Source organism: Bos grunniens, chromosome 7, assembly GCF_055505025.1.
Source record: "Bos grunniens cultivar Pamir isolate PY7600 chromosome 7, Bosgru_T2T1.0, whole genome shotgun sequence".
NCBI classification, from domain to species: Eukaryota; Metazoa; Chordata; class Mammalia; order Artiodactyla; family Bovidae; genus Bos; species Bos grunniens.
In genome coordinates, this window is record NC_141171.1 from 92,898,371 (window position 1) to 92,923,000 (window position 24,630).

Sequence of the window (24,630 nt, forward strand, 5' to 3'; positions counted from 1 at the left end):
ATGTATATTAAATCAATAAATTGGGAACTATCAGAAGACCAAAAAAATGGAATTAAGATGCCCTGAGTTACCCACATTAAGAGTTTTGTTTTGTATTAAAGAAATTTAGGGCTTCCTTGTGGCTCAGCTGGTAAAGAATCCGCCTGCAATGTGGGAGACCTGGGTTTGATTCCTGGGTTGGGAAGATCCCCTGGAGAAGGGAAAGGCTACCCACTCCAGTACTGTTTCCTATTTTAGGGACACACTTAGAAGCAGAAACCCTCCCCCCCAAAAAAAAACTGTCTCTTGAAACTAATTGTAAATACATTCAAGGTCGGGACCACATCTTATTTGCCTCCCTCATTTTCCCTCCCTATTCTGCACAGTGATTCACACATAGTAAGCACTCAGTTAAGTTGAAAAGGCAATGACTGTTTCAATTCACTTTAATTTGGAGGGGTTGCATTGATTTAAGAAACAGCTGAGACAAAAAGGATAGTTCAGCCTTTCCTGATTCCTGGCTGGTGAAGCACACGTCTTGAAAAATTCCTTTGCCAAAGCTTGCATTACTCGGGCATCATTAACTGCTGGCCACGGTGGCATTTTTAATGTCTTGATCTGTTTCCATTTTTTGCTGATGATAACAAGACGACTCTCCAACAGTTGTCTTCCCAACAAGAAAATATGAAAGGTGATTTGAAGCCGGTATCCAGTGAAGCAGGTCTTTGGTCCACCTCCACCCTACAGACAGTACACCTGAGAACAAAATGCAAACAAATTATTAATCTAAGCCTTTCAAAGAACGACTTTTCAGAAGCACAATGGTTGGTCTTTTGCTGATTGCTAAAATCATTTAGCTCAACGTTTCAAAAACACAGCCAGGATCTCTCAGGATAATGTTGTTTAAAGTTTTATTTCCTTACCTTAAATAATGACTTTGAAATCCATGCCACCCCAGGTGCAGATCCAAGCCTAATAAAATCAGAAATACCACAAATTTGTGCATTTTGAAAACAAAGGTTCCCTACCCAGGTAAAGATTCTGGGTTTTTTTCTTTGCCTTGATAAATGGCAATAAAACCTCTCCTGAGGTTCAGAGCCCTACCCCTCCATGAACAGTGCGTTCCCACCTGTGTCCCACGAGAAGCACCAAAGTGTCTGGCTGGGACACAACAGTTATACGAAGAGAAGCCCATTGTGAAGTAGTGTGGGCAGGCAGGAAGACACTTTCTTCAGCAAAGCTCTGAACTAACCAGGTGCGTAGAAGCAGGACGCACGCACACCTCAAGGATCGGCTCTACGGCAGAGGCCCCGTGAGAACAGCCTGGGGAGATGCAGGTAGGTCCCGCCTTGGGCTTTTCAGTCACATCCATGCACGTGTATATGAGCAACACAATCTTACACCTGAAAAGGAAGACATCTTTGCAGGAAATGTTTACTCATTTACGTGCTCAAGTGTGACTGTCACTCTGAGATGTCCCACTGCAGTGGGATAGAAAGCCGATCAACACGCAAGTAAGCTTAGCCTTAACACACTCAATTTGTTAACTAATTTATTTATTTGAGTTTCTAAAAATTGGCCAAAAGTAATTGCACATGTGTTTAAAACACACTTCAGCTCATGCACAAAAATGTCATATTACATGAGCATTTAAAACCCACCGAGTCATTTCAGGTCCTTCCTTCTCTGTTACATCAACCTTGTCACTGAAGCCTGTTACTTCTTAATCTGAAATGTCTTTTGCAGACCCCTTTTCTTCTGAATTGCTACTAAAATTCCCCTGCTTTGATAGGCCTATTCTCCTCTGCCTGGACTATGACAGGCTCCTGGCTGTGCCTCTGTCTCCTCTGCTGACGTCTCAACTCCTTCTAAGTCATGCTGCTTCCACCGGGCCTCCTCTTCAGCCATTCATCCCAAGATCCCTGAGTTAGGGCCCTGAAATCTCCACCTAAGAGGTTTAGCATAATATTTGAAATGGGTGACCAATAAAGACCTACTTTACAGCACAGGGAACACTGCTCAATGTCATGTGGCAGCCTGGATGGGAGGGGAGTTTGGAGGAGAATGGATACACGTATATGCATGGCTGAGTCCCTTCGGTGTTCGCCTGAAACTCTTCCAACATTGTTAATCAGCTATACCCTAATACAAAATAAAAGTTTAAAAAAAAAGAGGTTTAGCATAGCTATGACCTTCAGTCCATCAATAGGTAGGCAAAAGAGAAGCAACTCAGTCCTCCGTGGCCACAAATGCGCTAAATTGCACTGAGTTCACGCTAAACTGCTTCATCATAATATTTCCTGTGGTCTCCCTACCAAGCCCAGACACGCTGGTCCAATCTTCCAAGCTGTTTCTGCACTAGCTTTCCCATTTCCAACATGGCTTTGTGTCTTTCCCAGAACCCAAAATCTACTTGATGAAGACCCTGATACAACTTTCCCCAGATTCTACTGCAGGACTCCAGTTGCTGGCCGGGATTCAGCTGTGAATAGACTGCCCACTGCCATGATACCACCTTTCCTGACTCTGTTATCTCACCTGCTATCTACCCTCTAGTTGCCCAAATCTCCTGCTGAATTGGCTTTCCTCATATCCAGCATCTTCCCTGAAACCATCCCAAGACATCCTCCTGGTCTCTGAGGACTGATCTGCTAGCTAACCCTAGTGAAGCCAGGCTCACAGACCCTCACACACCTCATCTTCACTTCCTCCTGCTTCCTGGCAACCTGTGTTACTGAGGTCCTGCATAGGAACCCCCTTTTCCTATCCTAGACAAATTCTAACACTAAAATGTCTTTACAATATTCATTCATTCATCACTTACCAATTTATCCTTACTTCATACCATTAAAAATGAGGTCGACAGTTTTAAAAAAGAAAGGGGGAAAAAAAAACCTTACGTGATTACTCCTGCCTGATTTTTGAAGTATTCCACTTTCCTATTTCACTTCATTTCCTAGTCTCCACCATGAGGTCTGTGCTTCAGACATACAAGTCTACTGACCTCTAAGCTCATTTTGAGTCTTTGTTCACCCCTTCTTTTCTTCCTTCCTAATTAGCTCCTTTCATCCTCTCACTAGTGACATGATCTAAGAAGCCTTCTCCAAGAAACAAATCCACATTGACTTATCCCTTATCTGGATTCCTCTGGAATGATCAATATCACACAATTTAAATGCTTGGTTTTCACTACCTGTTTCATATACACTAGCTTCCCAGGCTGTTAGTCTTTGAGAACTGGGATAAAGGCCATGTCTTAAGAGTTGTGATGGAGCCTCCAAAGTACTTGATGTTGACCTTCTAACAGGAGAGCAAAGCTCTAGTTCCATCTCCTTTACCCCTAGTTCACTTCCCAGCCCCACAGCCAAGGAGGGAAAGAGACAAAGTGACTCAAGTTACTGGGTTCAACTAAACTTAAAAGGGGGTGGAGCTTTTGCTATATTGAGAAGAACACAAAGTTCTAACCTGCAGGCTTCTGTGGTTTCTTTGCAATTACCTTCTAGGATTCTCACTCTGGACTGCTTCTCTCTACTTCCATGTGGCGGGTAAGACAAAACAGGTCACTTCAGACATGCTCCCCAACTACCACCTCCACCCACCTAGATAATACCTAGGCCAGAATAATCAGACCAGCTCTAACTTAAACTTTCCCTTTCTTTTTTTCCTTCTGCCTCATCTAGCCACTAGTGAAACAGGATCTAAAGAGCTGGACCCAGGAGAAAGGGACCAATGAGGACTGTCTGTGTGCATGACACAATATTTCTAGGCAGCTCCACATGGATAGCTGAGCACATCAGAAACTGCATTAGTTTTGGGAGAGAGGTGACGGCAGGTGGTAGGGCAGCACCCAGGTAACAAATAAGAAGATCTGTGTATGTGCTGAAGGTCTAACCTATTGTTATCTCCTCCACTACCTGTAGCCCCAGGAGATACCCAGATAAAAGTCTGTGGGTCCATCTCACATAACTGCTAAACACAGTATACACTGAATAAATATTCATTAATTGATTTTTCTATAGTAAATATCTAAACTTTATCAGAAGAGACCAGGAATTTTAGGAAACCTTGAAGTTCTAGGTCAGAGTTGTTTATGATTTATGTATGATACCTTCCTCACTCAAAAGCTTAAGGTAATTTTATTTTTATAAAGCCATTTCTCTACAAATACACCTCTTACAACATAGATCTCGGCATGTGGGATCATTGTGAGAGTAAGAATGCAAGCAAGACAAATTCTGAGGGTTTTGCAAGGCTTTCTGCCAAAAATTAAAGCAAGTGGCCTTGTTCTATTGTGAAATTTTGTAATTAATACTTACAGTTGATGACTAAGTCCCACTGTAGAATCATATTCATGATATCTCATGTATTTTGAACATTTAAATATATCATACACACTATATACATATATACATATACATATATGTATATATACACACACACACACACACACACATACAACCTTGATATACTACTTGGAAAGAAATGGAAAATGGATGCAAAGTCATGAGATCATTGGTCACTTGTCCAAGTCTGAAACAATGCTCTCAATTATCGTATGATACAGAGACTATCAATTTGTCCTGTTATATCCATTCTCCCCTTTTTCCCTTTATTAATAGAACCTCTGAATTTTGAGATGTACGTGACCATAAAGATTATATTTTCAAACCTTCTTGGCAGTTAGGTATGGCCAGTAGGATGTGAGTAGAAGTTAGGGGTGCAACATCTAAGGAATGCCTTTAAAGCAAATGCTTATAAAAATCTTCAGACACATGAATGAGGCTCACGCCGAGGGATAGTGTAATAGTAAGAGAGAAGTTTACTTCTGCCTTATTCAACAGCCTATGCATAAGCAGTCCACAGCTGATATGGCTGAAATGGCTCCCCTACTGTGTCAAGGAGCTCCTTCTAGCTTGTTTAAGTCACTGCATAGTGGAGCACAGGTTAGACCGCTGCAACAAAGACAGCACTGTAGTTCGAGCTCTGCCACTTACTAGCTATCCACCTTTGGACAAATTATATAAACTCTGTTAACTTGTTTGAGCTTCCCTGGTAGCTCAGCTGGTAAAGAATCCACCTGCAATGCAGGAGACCCTGGTTGGATCCCTGGTTTGGGAAGATCCCCCGGAGGACGCCATGGCAACCCACTCCAGTATTCTTGCCTGGAGAATCCCCATGGACAGAGGAGCCTGGTGGGCTACAGTGCATGGGGTCGCAAAGAGTCAGGACATGACTAAGCACAACATGGCATGGACTTGTTTATTTATCTATACATACTTCATAGGTTGCCGTTAACAACATAAGGCTGTCTTTTTTTTTTTTTTTTTTGCTTCCTGCTATATCCCCAGCTTCTAGCAGTGTCTGTATACAGCAATCATTCAATAAATTAGTTATTACTGCTGTTCCTTTTGCTATCTAGACAAATAATGCCATACCTTAACAACCAACCATTAGGTACTTCCAGTGAATATCTGAAATAACACAATTAATCAACAGGGAGTACATTATAGCAATCACATTTTCTGGCCCAAACTTAGAAAACGTGGTCTGACAAAAGTCAGAAAGAAAGGTTTTCTTTCTGACTTGTGAACTTATTATTGTGAAAATTTTTATATGTTAAACCATATATATTAAACCATTGGTTGTCAATTTAATGAACTGACTTTCCTTTTCTAAAAGTATCTGCTTAAACTGAGCAGCCCTGGAAAGTGAAAGGCATGTAGCCCCAAGAGTATTATTGGTTCTATCTCCTCTAGCTTTTATTACAAGGTTCCATTGTACATGCATATGATGCACAAAAATACCTGATTTTTAAAACTCATTCAAGGTTGTGAATTTGTATTGTAATCATTCAGAATCTCCAAAAAAATAATCCTTTTATTTTCCCCAAGGAAGATGAACACTGCTTGCCTCTACAAAAATAGCATGGATAGAGTTTTCAGTAAAATACATTTCTCCTATTGAAGAGCACTTAATACACACACACACACACACACACACACACACACCCTTAGCTGCTTGCATTTCGCCACAAGTGGTACTGTTCGCCAGTCACTGAAGTAATTCAGTCTGATCTGTTGAGATGATGGATTCTGACAAACTGTGTAAGCCTGTCATTAAGGGGAGGATAGATCACAGTCTCCTTGCAGGACATTATACTGCTTACATTTCTCATCCACATAGCCCATGAAACATAAGGGAAAAGAAAGAAGATGGAAATAAAGTTGAAAAGGACACACTGCTTCTCTCACCGATGAACGATAGCTGACCGCCAGTCCACACTTTCTACTACGTCTACGTAAAGCTCTGGTTCTAATATAAAGCACCTTTCACGAAGGATGCAAAGATTATGCACAAAAGTGATTATGACATAATTTAATCTAACTTGGGACCTTATGCCCCCACTTTTAAAATATTATTGTTTGCTTTCACCCCACATATTTAGCCATTTTCCTTCTCCATAACTTTTTTTTTACTTACATACTTGAAATTTTCATCTAGAATGGAGATTGTCTCGAATGAAGTTCATTAATTAAGTGAACTGAAAAGATAAGTCTGAATTAATGAAAAGTCTACATAAGGACTACTGTCCAAAAAATCATGATAATAGCAATATTAGCTGATAATAGCAATATCAGCTGATATTTGAGAGTTTACTACATGAAAATCACTGGCTGAACACTTTATAAGCATTATCTCACCAAGTCCTTACGAAAGTCCTGGAGCAGGCATTACCATCCCATTTTTACAAATTAGAAAACAAAACCTGAGAGATATTAAGTAACTTGCCTAAGGCCACATAGCTAATGAGTGATAGAATTACTTTCACACCTCAGTTTGCCTGGCTCCAAAGCTCATGTTCTTTACCACCACACCAATCTGCTGGGGTTTTCCTTTAATCAATTAGAATAATAAAGCAATATCTCAGATTAGGTTAACAAAACTCTGCCTTAGTGCCAAGGAACCCTGCATTACTTAAAAAAATGAGAAGTATGTGAAATTAGCTCACTAATTATTTTAGATTGGTAATAATTATCTGCCACTTACGAAGCACATACCGGACACCAGGCACTTTACATTAAATCTAACCTTCACAGCAACCCCACAAATTAGATAACTGTCTCCATTTTATAGATGAGGGAAAAGATACTCAGAGAAGCTAAGTAAGTTCAAGGTCACACAGCTAGTATGTGGCACAATCTTTGTACTAGGCCATCTCCACACTACCTTATTGCCTCTTCTGCAAAGCCTTTTCTCTAGTGTGCTAGGAAAGGCTGCTTTTGAAAGTAAGAGTGCCATCCCCCTGTGATTATATGTACACTATTTATTAGCTCAGCAAAGCTTTAGTTCAGAGACAATCCAAAAGTAAACTTTAACTCAAGCCCTTATTATCATAAATTCCAAATTTAGTGAGGTCCATGTTAATGAGTTTTACTGCATATAGGAAAGAGTTTAATAGTCACTTAGCCCTGCTCTATCTCCATGAACAAATCTGAAAAACCATACAAAGGTGAAGGAAGGAGAAATGACCTCAAAACTAAAACAGATAAGAAGTGCCTATTATTTGCAGTCCAGCAAAAAGTCGCAATATGCCATATGCCAATACCACAATACAGTACATATGCCAATATGTATCAACAAATGCAACCTTACAAGTGTAAGCGCTCTATCCATCAATTAAAGAAAATTAATCCTAATCAGATGTCCATATTAAGGAATATAACCATAGCAAATCGGCAATAATAATTAAAAGTCCATTTCAAATCTCTTTGGTGAGCAGTGAAATGTCTAACATAGCCAGGCTGCCTGATCCTTTTTGCAGTGTTGTACAAATGTGCAATTAGGTGAAAATTCCTGGCTGTTTAACATGGTCGTCTTTACCTCTCATGCTGCACTTGTTTCTAATGAAGACATGCTTCCATGTGCACCCTGAGTGGGAAAAATGTACAAGCTGTGACAGTCAAGCACATGTCCACTCTGGGAGCCGAGTTCGTCATATACAGTTTTGTCATAGAAGTCATCACAGTGTTGTAAAGATTTTAAACAAGTCCTACTTGCATCAGAGGGGGCCACCTGAAATGACCAGGATCCCAAAACTCTGTCATATTACATCATGTTTTTTTTCTTTTCTTTAAATCAGCTTGTAAAGAAGCTGCCATGTCCCTCTCTGCAAGGGAAACAGTCTTGAGATAAAAATGAAGGGCAGCCCAACTATTCATTCAGGCATGATGCACTGTTGAACCAGATTTAAGTTCACGTTGTAGTCTGGCTAGACTCTCAATAGGTCACCTGCTTCCTAGGGATAGAGGCAAGGCTTAGAGACAGTGGGTCAGCTGAGAGCCATCTTAAGGGATAGCCCAGCAGTCTCAGAAACTGAGTGAAGTAACTTCCTGTTGCAAGATACTAACTACACTACTATATGAATGTTAATTGATCCAACTATCTGCAACTGACGTAACTCTGATAATCCTGTATCTTGCGATGCTTGATAGGCTCACCAAAGTATTTAACCTGAGGAGTCAGTCTTTCACTTCTAACTCACTCAGCCAGAGCATCATAACTATTACTTTTTCTTTCACAGTCAATTTCAAGTGATTATAAGGCATTCATGATAAAGAGCATTGTTTCTCATTCTCTGAACTTTTCAAAGTCAGAGTGAAAACAAAACATCCTTCCTGGCAGCGTGTGATGAACTCTGAGTTCTCAGAATTCTTCCCAACCTATGAGTCTCTTTAGTGGTAATCGCTCAGTCGTATCTGACTCTTTACAACCCCACAGACTGTAGCCTGCAAGGCTCCTCTGTCCATGGAATTCTCCAGGCAAGAATACCGGAATGGGTTGCCAGTCCCTTCTCCAGGGGATCTGCCCTACTCAGGGATTGAACCTGGGTCTCCCACAGTGCAGGCAGATTCTTTACTGTCTGAGCCACCAGGGAAGCCCTATGAGTCTCTGATTGTTATCAATCAACTAAATGTTATGAGATACATAGCAAGTCCACTTCCAGCAATCTTTCCTACAAAAATACTAACACGTTTATACAAATTTAAAACCCTACCATTTTCACTATAGCACTGCTTGTAATTGCAAAAATGTGAAATGAGCTAAATGGCCAGCAGTTGAAGAATGATTTCTTAAGGACCTTTCAAGCCACAGACCGCTATTCAACCATTAAAAATAATAACATAGGTCTCTACTGACATGAAAGGGTGTTCAGGGAAAAGAGGAAGGTGCAGAACAAAACATATAGTGTGGTACGACGGGAAAATACAATGTATGTATATAAATCCTGGGGGGAATATATATTGTATGTATATAAATATACATACAATATATACAATGTATGTATACATACCTTGAATATACAATGTATGTATATAAATATGATGGGAAAATACTATGTATGTATATAAATAAATAAATATATATGGAGAATATGGACATATATGAAACAAAAAGATCTGTTTTAGAGAAATGTAAATATATACCTATATATATATATTTGTTATGTGATATTTAAGTAAAAACATTTATTTTACATACATATACACACATTTGTACATGCATAGAAACATCAGGAAGAATAAGTCAGCCCAGGCTGCTGTAACAAAATACCATGACCTGGGTGACAGAAACAACATTTATTTCTCATAGTTCTGGACACTGGGAAGTCCAAGATCAAAGTACTAGCAGATCTGATTCTTGGTGAGGAACTGCTTTCTCGCTTATAGACAGCCACCTTTTTTGCTGTGTCCTTACAGAGTGGGGAAAGAAAGAGAGAGAGAAGAACCAAACCTCTGGAAAGTGAGATCAGGAAAGGAGGACTTTTAACTTTTCACTTGCACACATTATTGTATTTATTTAGATTTCTAACCAATTCCCCAAAATTGAGATACCCTTCCTTTCCTGCATTCCAAACAAGTTTATAAGTAGTACAAAATACAACCTGTATTACTGATTGAGACCAGGGTGAAGGAAGTAGCTTAGGGTGAAAGCCAAACCAAGCCTAGCTGTCTAAACTACAAAACTTGGGCATCGCCACAAGCCAAGCCAGTGCTGGGCCGGGGTTCGGGAGAATGTGGCTCTCAGTGGACAGGCCCTTCTACAGCTAGAAGGAGGGTGGCAGGAAGCTGAGCTGGCCCACTTACTTACTCCAAATTTACTAAATAGGGAAGTTGCTCTTCCTCTACAGCAGAGTGAGAAAAGTGGTCTGACAAAAAAGAATACAATCTTTGTCTGAGAGAGTAGTATCAGGGGTGGCTCAATCTACTTTGCAAGACGTTAAAGTGTAAATGGTGAGAAGACAGAAGGAAGAAAGTAGACAAGTCGGGAAGAATTGAAAGAAAGGAAACAGAGTAGGGAATTTAAGAGTTATTAAGGACGAGGCTAACAAGATGTCAAATGTGCAAAGTTGAAGAGTCAAAATAATTTATACCAAGAATCTAAGCACAGACAGTGATGGGACCATTTACACAAGGGAAGGTGGACACCTCCTCAGTTCAGTTCAGTCGCTCAGTCGTGTCTGACTCTTTGCAACCCCATGAACCATAGCACGCCAGGCCTCCCTGTCCATCACCAACTGCCGGAGTCCACCCAAACCCATGTCCATTGAATCCCCTTACTGAGACACAAATAAAAGGGGAGAAAGAGTAAAAATCATGGTGATCTGAGGCAGAACAGAAGGAAGAAAACCGAGTTCATATCACAGGATTAGTTTTATAAAAAGGTGGACAGATTCTCGGGCTAAAGCCAGACAACAAAATTAAACTTGCAAACTGCCACAGGACTGGCTGTACTGAAGTCATGACAAAACTCAGAAGAACCAAGACCTACTTATAAATGTTTTATCACACTGTGAAACTTTTGAGAAATCATGTGCTCTATTATTTATAAGACATTGCTTAGATTACTATTGATGTATATATACTCTATATCATTCAACATCATGCATCATAATATTAGTAGTTCACATGCTCCTCTGTCCCTGGGAACACTAAAGAATAAAGGTTTTGATAAATAACAATGGTTTAAGCTTGACTGGCCCTGTGCAGTTTTTCATTGCAATTCTGGCTACTATTACACCATATTCCCCAAACCACAGTGCAGTATAAAGTAAAATCAAACAGACCAAAGAAACTGCTGGAAAGATTCATAGTCTAAAAGTCTGGCCCCATATTTTTAACTGATCGAGACTAAAGTTTCTGCACTGGAAAAGTTTCTGTTATTTTCACTGATCTGTGTTCATGCCTTGGTTTCCATGGCCATAGAAGTCCTTCTAGCAAACGGGTTCCTCTGCTAAACAGTTTTCTGTGAGTTAAAAAAAAAGTCAGAAAGCTCCGTATCTTTCAACAGTCCCCCAAACTATATTCTTTATCAGGTTTTTAAGTTCTGTTCCAAGACTCCAGTCCTCAATGTGGTTTAGTTTTACAACCAGTTGCCACCTCTTAACTAGCAGTTTTTGACATCATTCAGGTTCGGTTTTGTAAAGTGGGGGCTACAGCCCTTGCTTGGGCTTCTTGGCTGCTATTAAAGTTATACTGGCCTTTGGTTAAGTGTGGAGGCTGGCACCAGGGAGGATCCATGATGGTGATTATCATGCAAATCAACCTCCTGCAAGTCCGGCTCCTTCATAGGCCTTCCAGCGCTGCTGCCCGCAGTTGCTTCATTGTCTCCAGGATAAAGCGAGCCATCTTAGCTGCTGACACTGGACGCAACTGGGATTGGCTCTCCTGACAGAGATTAGTGGGCAGCAATGAATCTTTCACTCGGAGTAGAAATACGATTTTATTTAAGAAAATAACCATACATAATTGGGCCGCTGTCATTTTAAATTTTAATGGTGAGAGTAATATGGAGGCTTCTGGAACTTTAAATTACGACTTTCAGAAGCTTCACACTGAATCTTTCAATTATTCTCTGTGAGTACTTTCTCAAAGCATGTGCCACCATGACATTGATATCACAATTCAAATCTACATTCACATCCGACTGCAAGGCTATGAGCTATGTGCCGGCGTGCTGGCTGCCTTATTTTATCTTTGAACATCTGATGAGGCGAATCAAGAGGCCCTCTCCCAGAGCCCAGCCAGCTGTTTGCCAAATATTCAAATACCCTGGCACGCAGAAGGACCTTTCAGATTTCCCCCACATCAAAATGAGCGACAACCCCCTATTTTTCCCATTAGTTTCTGGCTCACCTACATCCTTTCACACAGGCCCGCCTGACTCACTCGGCTAAGCGATCGGTCGGTCGGTCTAGCTGGCTCCCTCCACTCGCCTCTGGGATTCCCCCAGCCCAGCAACTGGATCCCTTGTGTGTGCGGCAGGATGGCAGCCACTTCAGACAAAACCATGGGGGAGAGCCTTTCAAGTCTGTCTTTTCTTGAAGTGGATCTGAAAGACGGGCTGTGCTGTATTTGCAGTGGTAGGAAGACAGCAAAGGGAGTGTGAGAATTTTATGTAAAATGCATTCATTAGACTGGAGTGAAAAATGGAATTGGGAAGACGGTAAGGGAAATGTGGAAAGGTTTTTTTCCTCTTCTAGGAAAGTTTGACCCCTCTTTGGGGTCTTAACTTCCTTGTTATATAACTATTTTCTTTAACCGTTTTAATATTTTTATCTTCATATTAAAACAAGTCAAAGTGAATAATTATTTACAAATTTAGCTTTATATTGCTTCAATTCTTTTAGAGAGTCCCCTACCTCAGTAAAAAAAAAAAAAACAAAAAACTGCCAAATTTACAACTGTAAATAACTAAATCCATTGGCACTAATGAATCTATAGTAAAAGACAAGCAAGCCTTATTTCACAATTTAAATGTCCTGAAGCAATTTTCCTCAGCTGGATGACTTAGAACAAGGCTATAGGAAGCATGTGGGAAGCTTAGAAGGAGAAAGGGACTAAGGTGCCACAGACAACAGCCTCTTCCCTAAAGGCTGGTCAGACTTCCTGGACACTGAAACACCGCAGGTTTCCAGCTGGGAGAGGGTTCTCCGTTCCTTCCGGAAAAGTTGAATCTGTACTTGTTCATTTCCTGTGATGTGTTTACACTGTGGGACAGAAGGGGCCCAGTGGGGAATCTTTCAGGGCACAGCCAGAGGGAAGCCAATCTCACAGGAGGCATGGATGCCAGATGTCAAGCCGGTGTGTGCTGCTGAGTGTGCTCTGAGCATCCCACGCAGGCACCAAACCGTGGTCTGAGCAAACTCTGCTGTCCTGATCTGGTAGAAATGTATGTTGTTTTTAAAGCACAACAGCAGTGATAAAAGGAACTGCTCTTATGAATGTAAAACCTACCTGTGATACAGATAGGCTGATGGCATTCCTGGTCTGCCAGGCAAGTCTATTCACTCCATCAACCCAAATCATCGTTAAGACAAATAATTTACTCCCGGGCGCCATCGCTGTGGGGTGGCCATAGCAAGTGCCGACTGACACTAGTTCTGGCAAACAGCCTCAAACATCGCTTTGCGCTGAGATCAGGACTATGGTGCCCCAGTGAGCATATTTCTAAGTCACCGATTGTGGACAGAGAAACAGAATTTTAAACCCCCCACATTGATTTTGGAGCCCAAAGCAGTACAATTATTACACATCCTGTCTGCCTTGGATATTTAAGGCCTGTGAAGTGTTTCAAGCACAAAAGAGTTCTACATAAGTCATTCACCCAAATACTTAACTGTGCTCTTATTTTATGCCCAGTACTGTACTATGATAAACCAGTTTTACTTAAAGAATCATGCTCCTAAACTTCTCTACAGAATTCAGTACCATGGCCCTTTGTCTTTAGGTCCCTTCTCATATGTGAAAGTTCTCTCCCTCTTAGAGGAGCTGACTTCTTAGCCGCTCTGCCCCTTTCTACTGATTCCTCTTCTACACCACTGTCCTCATCGCTCACTCTAAATCAAGGAGTAGAGGGCAGTGTATCAGAATCATATGGGGGCATTATTTTTCAAGTGAAACAAGTACTTTCTACCCCCATCTGAGAATCATCACCTATTTGAATCTGTTTATAGCGGGAGTAAATCATATCCCATAAAAGTTCGGGGGTGAAAAAAACAAAAACAAGCTGAGAATCTCTGTACTAAACAGTTCCTCTTGATGATATTGTCACCTATATGCTGGTGATTTCAGAAGTAACATTTTAAGGGAATTCTCTGGCAGTTCAGTCACTAGGACTCAACACTTTCACTGTAGTGGCCCAGGTTCAATCCCTGGTTGGGGAACTAAGATCCTGCAAGCCATGCAGTGCCAAAAAAAAATTTGTAAGCCTCTGTTTTCAAATGACATATTAATTCAAACTCATTAAGTACAGCAGATCTATTACCTTTTTTTTTTTTCCTTTTCTTCCCTTCTTATTATCTACTCAGTGGATACTTCATACTCCCCATTCCCACCCCACATACCACAAATCTGTTTCCAGGTATTTTCTCTTCTTCCTCAGGAATACACCTTAGTCTGTCAATCATGTGCCATATTCCGTCTGGACCACGGTAGCCTCCTCACTTCTCCTTGCCAGCAGCCTCTCCATACTCCAGATTCTTTGCCTTGTGATCCTGATTCCTACTGATTACAGCAGGAAATTCTAGAATGCGGCACTCAAAATACATGAGATGATTTTTTGATACCAAAAATTTGATTTTTTAGACCAGATTTTTATATTTATATATTTTAATAGGCTTAGAAAAGTAGAAATTATTAAGCTTACTTTTAAAGTAAGCTTTTGGTATAAAAATTGGACAATTTAAATAAAAATCTAACTGAGGGAGTATGCAGATATTTTTTAAAAGATAAAAATGGTACACTAGTCAATGAAGTTTGGGAAACCTGGTCCTACAAAATAGGTCTGAATTTCTTACCATGATATTGCAAATGTTATACATCATCTTCAGTCACTTCTTCTTCGTACATTCCCTGCATTTTACTCAGATCTTTTGTGGATTAGCTTAGCTAGTAACAAAACACCCCAAACCTAGTGGCTAAACACTTTATTTAGTTCCTAACTGTGCAACTCAGTTGGGTTATCCTGTCCAGGATGACAACAGATTTCCCTATGACTATGGGACTCTGTCCATAGTCAATGGTGGATCAGCTGGTAGCTAGGATGATCCAAGATGCTCTCACTCACAGGTCTAGGGGTTAGCTGACAATTAGCCAGAGCCTCTGCTCTCCTGCAGGTAGTTACTTATCTCCCAGCAGTATAGACTGGCCTCATTCACAATATGGTCTCAGGGTTCCAAGCACAGAAGCCCCATTGCCTTACCATAACCCAATACATATCAAAATGCAGAGTTTCCTACTAGGAAAGCAAATGACCTGGGATGGTGTAAACTCAAGCCTTTATAATTAACATCTGAGAAAAGTGGCCAGTGGAGGGTGGGGAGAGGTAAGAAGAAGAACAGTGTGGAAATAAAGGAAGGGGTAATCCAGGCCTGCGGCTAGTAATTACATAATTACATCAGTTTTTAGGGACCACATGAAGGAATAAAAGTTCCCAGAACATATAGTCATTACATCTGGTAATATAGGACTTAGGACTCTGTATATTTTGCTGGGCATCAATATGGAGTCAGCATTTACATATATACTTAGGCAAGACGACTGGGGAGAGAGTTAAGGAAGAATCAGTTCAGTTCAGTTCAGTTCAGTCACTCAGTCATGTCCGACTCTTTGCAACCCCATGAATCGCATCATGCCAGGCCTCCCTGTCCATCACCAACTCCTGGAGTTCACTCAAACTCATGTGCATCGAGTCAGTGATGCCACCCAGCCATCTCATCCTCTGTCGTCCCCTTCTCCTCCTGCCTCCAATCCCTCCCAGCATCAGAGTCTTTTCCAATGAGTCAACTCTTCGCATCAGGTGGCCAAAGTATTGGAGTTTCAGCCTCAGCATCAGTCCTTCCAATGAACACCCAGGACTGATCTCCTTTAGTATGGACTGGTTGGATCTCCTTGCAGTTCAAGGACTCTCAAGAGTGTTCTCCAACACCACAGTTCAAAAGCATCAATTCTTAAGTGCTCAGCTTTCTTTGGATGTCCAACTCTCACATCCATACATGACCACTGGAAAAACCATAGCCTTGATTAGACGGACCTTTGTTGGCAAAGTAATATCTCTGCTTTTTAATATACTATCTAGGTTGGTCATAACTTTCCTTCCAAGGAGTAAGCATCTTTTAATTTCATGGCTGCAATCACCATCTCCAGTGACTTTGGAGCCCCAAAAAATAAAGTCTGACACAGTTTCCACTGTTTCCCCATCTATTTCTCATGAAGTGATAGGACCAGATGCCATGATCTTCGTTTTCTGAGTGTTGAGCTTTAAGCCAATTTTTTCACTCTCCTCTTTCACTTTTATCAAGAGGCTTTTTAGTTCCTCTTCACTTTCTGCCATAAGGGTGGTGTCATCTGCATATCTGAGGTTATTGATATTTCTCCCGGCAATCTTGATTCCAGCTTGTGCTTCTTTCAGCCCAATGTTTCTCAAGATGTACTCAGCATATAAGCAAAATAAGCAGGGTGACAATATACAGCCTTGACGTAGCTTTTTCCTATTTGGAACCAGTCTGTTGTTCCATGTCCAGGTCTAACTGTTGCTTCCTGAGCTGCATACAGGTTTTTCAAGAGGCAGGTCAGGTGGTCTGGTATTCCCATCTCTTTAAGAATTTTCCACAGTTTATTGTGATTCACACAGTCCAAGGCTTTGGCATAGTTAATAAAGCAGAAATAGATGTTTTTCTGGAACTCTCTTGCTTTTTCCATGATCTAACAGATGTTGGCAATTTGATCTCTGATTCCTCTGCCTTTCCTAAAACCAGCTTGAACATCTGGAAGTTCACAGTTCATGTATTGCTGAAGACTGGCTTGGAGAATTTTGAGCATTACTTTACTAGCGTGTGAGATGAGTGCAATTGTGCGGTAATTTGAGTATTCTTTGGCATTGCCTTTCTTTGGGATTGGAATGAAAACTGACCTTTTCCAGTCCTGTGGCCATTGCTGAGTTTTCCAAATTTGCTGGCATATTGAGTGCAGCACTTTCACAGCATCATCTTTCAGGATTTGAAATAGCTCAACTGGAATTCCATCACCTCCACTAGCTTTGTTCGTAGTGATGCTTTCTAAGGCCCACTTGACTTCACATTTCGGGATGTCTGGCTCTAGGTGAGTGATCACACCATTGTGATTATCTGGGTTGTGAAACAGAGTTGTTTAAAATAATATTGTGCTAATAGTTTTAATTCCCTCATTTTTTTCCTTTGTGAGGGCTCCCATTTACAAACCACTGGGGCTTCTCTTGTGGCTCAGCTGGTAAAGAATTTGCCTGTAATGTGGGAGACCTGGGTTCAATCCCTGGGTTGGGAAGATCCCCTGGAGAAGAGAAAGGCTACCCGCTTCAGTATTCTGGCCTGGAGAATTCCATGGACATGGGGTCGCAGAGTCAGACACGACTGAGCCACTTTCACTTTTACTTTTTTCCTTTTACATTTATTAAGGACATTCTGGTTGCTGGGAGTAGGGAGAGGTAGATTAGGAGAATCCTGGGGATTGGGAAGTTCACAGTGAAACTGGGGTGAAAGATAGCAGGAGGATGTTGGGGAAAGGGTGGTTGTGGTAAACAAGGTTTTTTTTCCGGCCTACTTAAGGAAAAAGGGAAAGTGAAAGTCCCTCAGTTGTGTCCGACTCTTTGTAACCCCATGGACTACAAAGTCCATGCGTATAGCCCTTCTATAAGAGTGGGTAGCCCTTCTCCAGGAGATCTTCCCAACCCAGAGATCAAGGCCAGGTCTCCCGAATTGCAAGCAGATTCTTTACCAGCTGAGCCACCAGGGAAGCCTAAGAGTGGGCAGCCTTATCCCTTCTCCAACAGATCTTACTGACCCGTGAATCGAACTGGGATCTCCGGCATTGCACGTGGATTCTTCACCAACTGAGCTGTCAGGGAAGCCCACTTAAGGAAATAATGCTTAAGTGGAAAAAAAAAAAAGCACATTTTAAATACAATTCTAAACTTCAAACTATATCACTTCAAAAGAAAATATGACCACTGAAATCAATATAAGGTGAATTTAGACACACTGAAGTCCTGTTCCAAAGTTAAAGCCAAATTTAATACATTTTAATAGAATCTTGAAACTTCCAAAATCCAAATAGGAACTTGTCTCCTGTAAGAAGTCTCTACAGCTGTCCCTGCTGAGGCTGTTCTCACAATGCAATGGCAGCTCTGAAACACTTTGGCACTAAATATGCACTAGATCAATCTACATTTGTTGATATTAAGCTCCATAAATGAATCCCCAACATCCTCCTGCTATCTTTCACTGCAGTTTCACTGTAAACTTCCCGATCCCCAGGATTCTCCTAATCTACCTCTCCCCACTCCCAGCACCCAGACTGTCCTCAATAAATGTTATGGCTGACAGGGAAATGTAGCTTTGAACATATATGCTCAAAGTAAAGTAACTTCTACTGGCAAAATTTTAGGTAAGCTCATCAAAGGCTGAACTCTTCTCTCACTCCTTCCCCTGTGAGGTGTGTGTGTGAGGCAGAGACAGAAAGAGAGAGAGAGAGATCGGGTTATCTCTGGTGCTTGGTCTGCCTTAGGATACTCCAGTTCTTGGTCCACTGCACAACACCATGTCAGAACATTAATTACGGATATATTCGGTTATAGAGTTAGAAAAAGGAAGCAGATAATTGCCTAAATCCATACGTATATTAGCCATTTCCTTGCAAGGTCCAAATTCTACTACAGATATGTAGCAGGACAGCTTAGCATAATATGAATAGAAACAACATAATATATTGTTTTGTCTGCTGTTGTATTATAGTTGTGTACAGAAAAGGAGGTGTGATACACGATTGTCAGTAAGGACTCAGAAGGGCTTCCCTAGTGGCTCAGTGGTAAAGAATCTGCCTGCCAATACAGGTGATGCAGGATCAGGAAGATCCCCCGGAGAAGGAAACAGGAAACCACTCCAGTATTCTTACCTGGGAAATTCCATGGACAGCAGAGCTTGGTGGGCTACAGTCTATGTGGTAGTGATAAGAGTAGGACTTGACTTAGCAACTAAAACAACAACCAACAAAAGGCCTCAGAAGCACAAGTTCCTTGCATTTTATTTCATCAGACTTCAATATCTGATAAAAGCAATAAGCACCAAATTATATTTGAATGCTGCTGCTGCTGCTGCTAAGTCACTTCAGTCGTGTCTGACCCTGTGCGACCCCATAGACGGCAGCCCACCAGTCTCCCCCGTCCCTGGGATTCTCCAGGCAAGAACACTGGAGTGGGTTGCCATTTCCTTCTCCAGTGCATGAAAGTGAAAAGTGAAAGTGAAGTTGCCCAGTCGTGTCCGACTCTTAGCGACCTCATGGACTGCAGCCCACCAGGCTCCTCCGTCCATGGGATTTTCCAGGCAAGAGTACTGGAGTGGGTTGCCATTGCCTTCTCCGTATATTTGAATAAACCTTCCATAAATAATGTTTTCATGGCCATCATAAAGTCTAAAATGCAGATGCTAATAATTACAAGCCAAAGTAAAACCTCCATAGTTTTATAAAACTATACAATTAAAACTATTTTCACTTATACTGTGATTCTCATAGTCATAGAAACAGATATTGGTTAATATTTCCATTAAATTTGAACATTTTATGTTTAAATATAAATGTTTCAGCTAAAATTTTCCCACTTTCATATTTTAAAATCTGAATGTGTTCCACTGAGTTGAATACTTTATTTCCACATAACCAAGCAGACCTTTCCAAATGTTTGGATACCTAGGAAAATAGCACAGAGAAATCAGAAAACTCTTGCGAGTGATTATAAAGGTACTGTATTTCTGATTACATAGGCACCTTAAAAGGGGTTCCCTGGTGGCTCAGTCGTTAAAGAATCTGTCTGAAATGCAGGAAAAAATGGGTTCAATCCCTGGGTCGGGAAGATCCCCTGGAGAGGGGAATGGCAACCCACTCTAGTATTTTTGCCTGGAAAATTCCATGGAAAGAGGAGCCTGGCAAGCTACAGTCCATGGGGTCGCAAAGAGCTGGACATGACTGAGCGACTAACACAACACACACACACAGGCACCTTAAAACAGTGAGTTCTTTAAATCCTACACAGCCTTCAGAATGGGAGAAAATAATAGCAAATGAAGCAACTTACAAAGAATTAATCTCAAAAATATACAAGCAACTCCTGCAGCTCAATTCCAGAAAAATAAATGACCCAATCAAAAAATGGGCCAAAGAACTAAACAGACATTTCTCCAAAGAAGACATACAGATGGCTAACAAACACATGAAAAGATGCTCAACATCACTCATTATCGGAGAAATGCAAATCAAAACCATAATGAAGTACCATCTCATGCTGGTCAGAATGGCTGTGATCCAAAAGTCTACAAACAATAAATGCTGGAGAGGGTGTGGAGAGAAGGGAACCCTCTTACACTGTTGGTCGGAATGCAAACTAGTACAACCACTACAGAGTACAATGTGGAGATTCCTTAAAAAACTGGAAATAGAACTGCCATATGACCCAGCCATCCCACTGCTGGGCATACACACCGAGGAAACCAGAATTGAAAGAGACACGTGTACCCCAATGTTCATTGCAGCACCGTTTATAATAGCCAGGACATGGAAGCAACCTAGATGTCCATCTGCAGACAAATGGATAAGAAAGCTGTGTAATATATACACAAGGGAATATTACTGAGCCATTAAAAAGAATACATTTGAATCAGTTCTAATGAGGTGGATGAAACCGGAGCCTATTATACAGAGTGAAGTAAGTCAGAAAGAAAAACACCAATACAGTATACTAACACATATATATGGAATTTAGAAAGACGGTAATGATGACCTTATATATGAGACAGCAAAAGAGACACAGATGTATAGAAAAGTCTTTTGGACTCTGTGGGAGAAGGTGAGGGTGGGATGATTTGAGACAATAGCATTGAAACACGTATATTATCATATGTGAAACAGATCACCAGTCCAGGTTCGATGCATGAGACAGGGTGCTCAGGGCTGGTGCACTGGGCTGACCCTGAGGGATGGGATGGGGAGGGAGGTGGGAGGGGGGTTCAGGATGTGGAGCACATGTACACCCATGGCTGATTCATGTGAATGTATGGCAAAAACCACTACAATATTGTAAAGTAATTAGCCTCCAATTAAAAATAAAAATAAAAAAATAAATCCTATACAGACAGTAAAATACAATCAGAATGCAAATTTAGGAACAAAACTGAATAATTTAGTAGCTTGTTACATGATCAGATATGATTGGTCTTCTCTGTGTCCAATTAAAAAAAATAAGAAAAAGATTGCCCTTGGTGGCTTTGGTCTAGGAGTGGATGGTGTGTTATGTCCATTAAATAGGAAGCCAAGATTACATGAACAAATAATTTCACAGCTCTGTGGAAGGACTGATGGTCTTTGCAAAGGTCTAGACTGGTTTCATCTTTCTTGAGATTTTATCACTGATTTGTTCCTAGTCGTGTGAAGGCATTAAGGCCAGCAGAGGTGACAAGTGTTTGATATACAGTAATTGAGCCACTTTTGTCAGACTGCATTTATTTTAAGCTATGCTCATACTTAGTACCCTTACATGTTTATGTTCCTGGGTTTTAGTTTTGTTCTTATTCCCAGTGAGGGGTTGAATATGTATGCCAATTGTAATAACACTCTCCTCAAAGCTCTACAAAAATAACACATACCTGTTTTGGTGCAAGGGATGCCTTTTCATTACATGAACGTAGAGCAAGCTCTTTAATATAAAAACTTACCCTTTGTTCATTACCCTACTTGCACAGTTTGTAACATATCCCTTACCTTTTAGCATATATTATCCACTTCAATTCAATCCATTCTTTACAATCTGCAGCAAGCCACAGAAGTTTCCTCTTAGTGAAAGGAAATTTGAAGGGAGGAGGAGCGTAGAAAAACACATTTAATTTATCCTATTGAAAAGGGACCATTCTAGATGATGTCTGAGCACTTCTGCATTTCCTTACACACTGCAAATCAGCTCAGATATCTTAATCAGTGGCTAGAAATGTATCCTTATCAGTAACATATTCATGAAAGATGGTATGTGTATGAGCTGCAAAATGTTTGGCAGAGACCCAGGAATAAAAAAGAAAGAAAGAATATGGTAAAGAGTTGATGGAATAGCTTTGTGTTTCAACTCTATTCATTCGGGGAATTTTCTATCATCTCTGTTTGTTCTGTATGGAAGGATAATAGACAAATCAGCAAAATGTCAGATTTCTATTACTTGATTTCATCTATATTTAGATGTATTTACTGTACAGTAATCTAGGATGGAAGCATATCTATATACAGTTGTGTATATACGAACATACATACGTTCTCATGGAGCTTTCTAAATCTTCCTATTTATAATACCATCATACAAAGTTTCTGTTTTGACAATCTAAGCACTCTTTAAATATTATCTCATAAAATCACGAGCAATTCCTGACAATTAATTTCTGCAGTCAATGGTCTACTCAAACTGGGCAACTCCCCTTGGAACTTAGAAGCCACAAGAGCAGACTGTGTGCATGAAAAAGCAAGACAATTCATTAGCCGATTCTGCAGCAACTCAAAGTGGCGGGGGATGTCAGCCCCTGCTCTGGTGCTTCAATACTAATGAGAATCATTGCATATTCATAACCTCAAATACAGTCAGCTTCTTGTAAAAACTTTTGTCACCCAGGCTTCATGGCAAGAGCAAAGCACTGCACAATCCATGTCGTGGCACTTCCGCCAAGTGAGTGCAAGAGCAAGATTGATTGTTTTGCAACGCTGCCTGATGTGGAACTAAAAGATGCTGCCCCAAGGGTCCTAAAACTCTGCTTGGTTTGATTGCAAAGTCCTAAGTAATCAAAGAAACAAAAAGGAGGCAGTGGTGGTGAATGTGTTTGCCTATATATACATATACCCACATATATCACTATACATGAAAAATACGGAAAAGAATACTTTAAAGTTGGCTTATTGCGTGCTCAGAGTAATTATCTGTGAGGAATGTAACACCATCACGTGAATTCTTACCATGTTGAAAGAAAAATGTTGTGCCCCAGTAAACTTGTTCTCAAGTTGCAAAAACACCACAGCATAGCTTAATAGAAACAGACTTCTAAAACTGTCTGAAGTTTCCCGTCATTATCAATACCAAAGCTTAGAGAACTGAACCTGTCAGCTCCGCCAAATCTAGAGCTACCTGGAATCCAGCTCCTCAGGCGGCTTTTTATGTTGTTGTCACTGCCTCCCTTGCTGTATCATCATCATCATTATGATTGGTTTCCAGAAGTGAGCCGTTCAGTGTGCTTGCCAGGAAATCCTGAGGGCTTGGCACTACACCATTTGACCCCAAAATACCTGTCTGTTTGGGGTAGCTACCAGCATCCCCTGGAGTCAGAGAAAGGAAATGTATGTTTCAGCACCCACTTTGAAAAAGCCTTGAGCATTTTTCCACTCATAATGATGTCTTCAGCGGGAATGCCAGCACACTTCCACATTTTTCTGACAGGCATACAGTCTACAAACTACCCATAAAAATTAAATAAAACAGGACAGTGAAAGAAAAGTTTCTAAATTTGATCACACTTGAGTTGTTAAAAGTTATTTCCAGATGCAAAATGTATATAAATATCTGCATAGCTAAAGACAAATCAGGAATATTAGGAGGCTGGTGGGGGGTGGGGGGTAGATGATGAGGTGTTGTGGGGGAAGGGGCTCACCCAACTGTCTTATATCTTAGTCACAGACACACAAGCTTCAAAAATAGAAGGATTTGTGTTTATGATTGATTGAGGTAACTGATTATCCACAGATATTTTAAGTGTTGAGACATTAAATTGTCAGCTCTATCAGTTTGATTGCAGTAAAACATGAAAACATTGACTTTTGTCTAGTTAGAGAAATTTATTTTTCCCAGAATGACAATTCTTTAAGTAGAAGCCAGGCAGCTTGCCAGCTTTCCATGTCATACCCTGAAGTTTGCAAATGCAACCCATATTTTCGAGTGTTTTTCAAGGTTCAATGAATGGTGCAGAGGTCTTTTGCAAATAGTCTGATAATAAACAGATTCCTGCAGTACTCTTCCTTCTTTAAACCTGAGAAAAGTATTTACTCATTTAGAAGGAAAAAAGAAAATTGTAGCTTTGTACTCGTGGAAGATGTGTCACATGCTCTTCAGTTAAAGTATCTCTCAAAAAGAATATAACCCTCTTTGGACCACCATACTGTGAACAAGCATGATTAATATGTTTTATAAGTCTGAAATAAAATGCTCATCATAACTGTCAGTAAGCTGTCAGCTTTCAAAAGTCTTTGTTCCCAGAATCAGGCATTTGTCTGATCCTCTTTAAGAAAACATATTCCAACCTAAAAGGAAGATGTTAAATCAAGTAAATTCTACTAAAATTGATTACTGTTAAAACAGCCTGATATTCTAGATCCTTGTGTGTACTATACACGTCCATACTGTTTTACAAAATAAAAACACCACATCTTATTTGCTATTATTGCTTGTTAGAACACCTGTGCTTTTCACTGGGTAGAACTGTAGTCCCAGTGTTTAAAACCTAGTCCATTATAATAACAAAAATGTCAGATGTTTTATATATATTCA

General features: G+C 40.5%; 1 long non-coding RNA gene across 25 annotated transcripts in view; it reads right to left on the bottom strand.

Moving 5' to 3' along the window:
- Positions 1-407: 407 nt before the first annotated feature.
- Positions 408-24,630, bottom strand: part of LOC147369973 (uncharacterized) — a 155,718-nt gene continuing 131,495 nt past the window's right edge. For 12 of the 25 annotated variants that reach the window (XR_015168261.1, XR_015168259.1, XR_015168267.1 and 9 more), the window contains 3 exons: positions 1,232-1,382; positions 903-951; positions 408-735 (listed from right to left, as the gene is read on the bottom strand). This is a non-coding gene — a long non-coding RNA (uncharacterized LOC147369973). The remainder of the gene's footprint in view (positions 736-902; positions 952-1,231; positions 1,383-24,630) is intronic. The other 13 variants (XR_015168268.1, XR_015168260.1, XR_015168274.1 and 10 more) reach the window with 3 other exon arrangements.